Genomic DNA, 6,022 nt, shown 5'->3' on the forward strand with positions numbered 1-6,022 from the left:
AATGTGAGAATGTTAGCAAAGAAATGACCGAAACATTTTGAAATCACATCTATATTTTTAATTGGTAACTTTTCTTTCTTTTTATTTAAACTTTCACATGTGTGAGCCAATTATAATTGCTATTTTTTTGGGAATTTAAGAAGTTATTAATAAATGAAAAGACAATATAATGTCTGCACAATCTGGATTTAAAAAACATTAATTTGCGGGGGAGGGGCACTTGGGTGGCTCAGTCAGTTGAGTGGCCAACTCTTGACTTGGGCTCAAGTCATGATCCCAGGGTTATGATCACGCTTCCCCTTGGGCTCCACGCTGGGAGTGGAGCCTACTTGAGATTCACTCTCCCTCTCCTTCTGCCCCTCTCCCTAGCTTGCATTCTCCTCTCTCTTTCTCAAAAAAAAAAAAAAAGCATTAATTTAGATTGGTCTTATACAGAAATCGCTCCAGGAAGCATTACCTTCAAACATAAAGTTTGAATGCTCGTTTGGCAGCACGTCTAACTAAAGTTGGAATGACACGGAGAGCATTAGCATGGCTCCTGCACCAGGATGATATGCAAATGCAAAGTTTGATCACTTTTCCAGACGAACACATTCCAGACTTTTTAAACCAACCAGTATTAATCAACAAAATAGAAATTAAGCATATACTATATACAAAACAATATTCCATATTTTTAAAATATAAAGTAGTATCTCTATAGTCCTAGATTCTGTAATTGAGTATATACCTATATATGTGATTTCCTTGGGCTCTCAATAAAACAGTGATAATGCTCTTCTACTAATCAAATTACTCATTTTCATGAATGTCTGCTGGAGGTTAGGATTTTAGGTTATATTCTCTTTTTCTATACCCAACGCCTCATATAAGTAGTTGATTCACATGAGGTAATTAATATATGTTTGTTGAATAAATAACCACTCATATAATGTATGTATACCTACACACATATATCTATGTATAATAGATACATGTATGCAATACATATATATGTATATGTACTATAGATATATAGAAACACACACACACATACACACAAGATATTGATTATTTGTTTTTGTGAAATTTGGTGTGTGTGTAAAATTAGAAGGAAGTAAATGACAAGTGTAGTGTAATATTTCCATCATTCCAGTGTTGAGATAATAAAGCCATGCCCAATTTGTCCTGTGATGTTATAGGACAAGTGGTAACTTGTAAAATATGTAGGTGGGAACTGGTTTGGTCAATATTTCAATTGAATTTCTGGAATAATAATGATCTTTCTTGCATTTTTCTGGACACCCCTTTAAAGAGTTTTTCCACGAAGCAGGTTTTGGGACAGCTGCTTTCACATGTGGTCCTGAGAAAACTGTATTGAAAAGAAAGATAACTTCCACCCAAATATCTATTGCTGTATTACACAGAAATGTACAGTAAAACATGTGATATATTATTACCTGAATTATATATTCCAAGGTCCAAAGGCTGAAAAAAGAGGCTTCAATCTATTTTTTCCAGCATGCTTGAAGGCAAATGTCCTTTAAAATTTGCACATCATGGGAATGGAATGTGCTCAGGGATCAGCTGAAAGTTTAAAAAACATGAGAACTTTGCAGCTGTGGCTACGGGCTTAGGCTCAGCAGGAGAGGACAGGTCCCCTTCTGGGCCATTCTATAAGTTCCGATGAGTTCCCCAGGGAGTCACAGATAATACTCCTTGTCCTGACAAAGCCATATGCAGATTTTGAGCCAAACTATGCAGGTGTACAGTAATAAGATCTTACATTTGCATAGCACAACAGATTATATTGTGCTATATAATCTTTTGAATTAGGCAGAAAGCTAATTGTCTCTAGGTTATAGACAAGGAAACCAAACTTTGGTGAGGGTTAGGGGTATGAGATAATAGAAAACACATAACTGGTCTCTGTTCCTAGTTTCTGACAGAGCTCCTAAAACCGTTGTAATTTCCTAAGTGGTAAGAGCACAGGGACCATCCTTTGTTCTAATGTTTGGTCTTTCCTGACACAGGGCTCCTGGTTCCTGACACAGGGCTCCTAAGTCCCTTGGAATTTCCTTGATGATAGGGGTCTCTTGTTCTAATGAGGTGACTCTGAGTAGACTCCTGGATGGCATTGATCAACAGAAACACCAAGCCATGATTAGAGGCTTGGGAAAAAAAAAAGAGGCTTGGAACTTCCAGCCACACCCCCACGTTCTCCAGAGAGGGAAGCAGGGTTGGAAAAGATGTTCATGATAGATCATGTTTACATGATTAAGCCTTCATAAAAATCCCAAATGTATGTGGTTGGAAGTGAGTCTGCTTCCGGGTTGGTGAACACACGGAGGTGCTGGGAGATGGCATGGAAGTTCTAGGTCTCTTTCTACCGACCTTGCTCTGCATCTCTACCATCATATGTATCTTTTTATCATATACTTTTATAAGAAGCTTATAAATAGTAAGTAAATTGTTTTATTGAGTTCTGTGAGCCCCTCTAGCAAATTAATCAAATATAAAGAGGGGGTAGTAGGAACCTCTAATTCATAGCTGATCAGTCAGAAGCACAGGTAACAACCTAGACTTGCAATTGGTATTGGAACTGGGGGGAATACTTAACCCCCTTTAACTGGGCCCTTAACATGTGAGATCAGATGTTATCTCCAGAATTGCTTAGTGTGGGAAAAGACCCTGCATAGCTGGCTTCAGAAGTGTTGTGACTGTGGCAGTCATGTGAGAGTAAAGAAGGAAACTGGGAGGGAGACTGGGTTTTTCCTGCTTGAGTGGCTTGCAAGGTCCCACAGCAGAAAGGGGCGAAATTGGAAATAGAACCTATAGATTTGGTCAGATTTCATATAGAGTTCAGAGGATGTAAGTGTTTTCCAGTCCTACTATTTTCTGGCTATGTGACTTTCTTCAAGACTCTCAAGCTCTTTGAACTTGAACAGCCTCATCAATAAAACAGAATAAAAATCTCTCACATTGTTACTCTGGGGGTGAAATAATGTGTGAAAAGTTTTGTTGACAGCAAAATATGATTTAAGGTTTATGTCATATTTACTCTTTTACTCCCCTGAAAATGGTAACAGTATAGTTTTCCAGAAGCATCCTGTTTAAAAAAAAACAAAAACAAAACAAAACAAAACAAAAAACAAAAAAAAAAACAGGCACAGAATCTGTAATTCTGAAATCCTCAAAACTCTACACCAAAAGTCTTTCTAACTCATATAGCAGCAAAGTCTTACCTGAACTGACAGTCCTATTTACTTTCTTGTTTTACCCTATTTAATACGAATATTCATTTCTTCCACATCAGAAATACCAATATAATTATAAGGTTACAAGTTGCTGCCTCACACCTGTAGACGTCTTCTGCAATAATTGGTATTATTTTTTGTTGTTTATTATTTTTATTATTTATGTTATTTTCCTACAACTCAACATCCTATATCCCAATGTATATCTGGCCCTTGAGATTTGGGGAGGATCATGGGGCTTATAATATGGAATGGAGTCACACTGACCCAGCTTAAAGATGACCGGATGACAGGATGCCACAATTCTGGGTGAATTTTGAGTGTCAGGTCAGAGGCTGGGTGGTTCTGAGGTCAGCCAGAGGTTGGGTCTACTCCAGAGGAAACTTAGGACAGCCTCGGAGATGTCACGCATTTCCGGTCCCAAGCTTCAACTTGATTCCTGGTCCTGAAACGAATGAGGCTATTTGAATGACTCTCCTCACAGTAACACAGCCAAGGGCTAGAATCAGAAACCATGGTGGAGAATGGATGAGCAAAGCCATTGGGCAACATTGGATCTGAATCTGGATCCCTACACTACTGCTTACCAGCTCTGCACCTTTGACGGGTTTACCAAGATTTTTAAATATTATCTCTCATCCTTGGGGCGCCTGGGTGGCGCAGTCGGTTAAGCGTCCGACTTCAGCCAGGTCAGGATCTCGCGGTCCGTGAGTTCGAGCCCCGCGTCAGGCTCTGGGCTGATGGCTCAGAGCCTGGAGCCTGTTTCCGATTCTGAGTCTCCCTCTCTCTCTGCCCTTCCCCCATTCATGCTCTGTCTCTCTCTGTCCCAAAAATAAATAAACGTTGAAAAAAAAAAACTATCTCTCATCCTTAAAGTGGAAAATTTAAAATTTGTCTGAGGGCTGTGATAAGTTTTCAATGGCACAGGATATATAGAAGTGCTTTCTGTGGTGACTGATTGATACTAGGTGTCCAGTAAAGGATTGATTCCACTCTCTTTTCCTTTGTTACCATTTCCATGGTATTTCCACTAACAGAAACCTCTACTGTAAGGTTATTGTGAAGTTTTTCTTCAAATTGCTAATTTGTTGTGGTGGTGGTATATTAATTTAAATAGCTGAGGGTTGTTATTTCATTTATTTTTTTTCTGAATCTTGGTTTGGATTTGTGCCATTTTTAAGTCCAGAAAGTTGAATTTCTGGTTTAATTCCAATATTATTCTGGCAAGCTATTTTTTTTAAGAAAACAAACTGTTTTAATAATGTATGAGGATTATAATGCACGTGTCTCACAGTTTGCAGGAAACAGAGCAAAACACCCATAAGTGATAAAGTGTGTTTACTGTAGGTCAACTAATTACATTTCTCAAACCTGGAATATATGAAATTTGATGGTTGGCTCTAGTCTGTAGAGAACTACAGGGCACGCACTGTATCTTGGCTGAGATTCATTCTGAAGTTCTGAGGCTGGAGCTCATGATAATAGCACGTGAGCTTTGGTATGACTAATTCACTTAAATTTTTTAAATAGGTCTTGAGTCAAAAAGTTCTCCCAAAGTTAAATCACCACAAGTCATAAATGCTCAAAGAGAGATCCCCTCCAGCACTGGCATTTCTCCTGGCTCTTGTGTCGGGCAGCACAAGAGCCAACTCACAGGCCATCAAGAAACCTCATATCAAGGTGCTACATGTTGCTCTCAGGACCTTTTTCTCAAATAAAGGAGCATACATTGAAAAAGGAAGGCTTGCATGCCTGTGAAGGTGGTCTGTAAGCCAATGGGGAAATGAAGGACAATTCAGTAAGTGGTCCCAGGACCAGTAGTCACCACAAAAAAATAAATAAATAAACCTCATTAATATGAATCTCAGGAAATCAATGCCAGACAAAGTTAAGCCTTTGATGCAAACAGGAAAATTTTCATAAGAAAATATGCAAGACTACCACATGACCTCAAGACAGGGAAGGAGTCTTAAACAGGACAAAAATGCACAAATCCTAAAAGAAAATATGACCAGATTTTACAACAAAGTTTAAGATGTCCACAGAACAAAAAGTACTAATAAGCAGAATTAGAAGACAAGCCACAGACTGGGAGGTGATATCTGCATACAACTGACAAAAGATTAGTAACTGGATTATATAAAGTAGTTCCAGACATTAATAAGAAAAAAACTAATGGCACAGTAGAAAAATGGAGAAAAAAGATATAAATACCAGAACAGGAAACAACATTGACCAATCACTTTATGAAAAGATGTTCAGGGACTCCTGGGTAGCTCAGTTGATTAAAGCGTCCAACTCTTGATTTCAGCTCAGGTCATGATCTCATGGTTCCATGAGAATGAACCTCCTTGTTGGGCTCTGCACAGTGTGGAGCCTGCTTTGGATTCTCTCTACCTCTCTCTCTGCCCCTCCCCTACTTGCATGTGTGAGCACACATGAGCTCTCTCTCTCTCTCTCTCTCAAAATAAATAAATAAACTTTTTAAAAAAAGGGTGTTCAAGGTGAAAAATAATTATGGAGAAGCAAATATAAACAGATTTGGCAAAATTTTAAAAGTTCATAATGTCACCTTCTGGTGAAATGATGAAATGGAAAGTTTTGTGTGCTGTTGAAGGGCAGTGTAAATTGGTAAAGCCACTTTGAGGAAGACATAGTTGGCATTATCTCCTAAGGTTGAAGATACTTCCACTCCTTTGTCCAGGATTTCCATCCTAGAGCAGGACTTCCCACAGATGGCACTGTGAGCTCTGCACAGGTCACTTGTGTGCTGGGACTTTGATCCT

The 6,022-nt window shown here is 38.7% G+C and overlaps 1 non-coding gene across 1 annotated transcript; it reads left to right on the forward strand.

Moving 5' to 3' along the window:
- The first annotated feature begins 476 nt into the window (after positions 1 to 476).
- Positions 477 to 581, forward strand: LOC122482305. Its single transcript, XR_006297100.1, has one exon. It is a non-coding gene; the product is annotated as a U6 spliceosomal RNA (small nuclear RNA).
- The last annotated feature ends 5,441 nt before the right edge of the window (positions 582 to 6,022 follow it).

Source organism: Prionailurus bengalensis, chromosome C1 (genome assembly GCF_016509475.1).
Source record: "Prionailurus bengalensis isolate Pbe53 chromosome C1, Fcat_Pben_1.1_paternal_pri, whole genome shotgun sequence".
Lineage (NCBI taxonomy): Eukaryota > Metazoa > Chordata > Mammalia > Carnivora > Felidae > Prionailurus > Prionailurus bengalensis.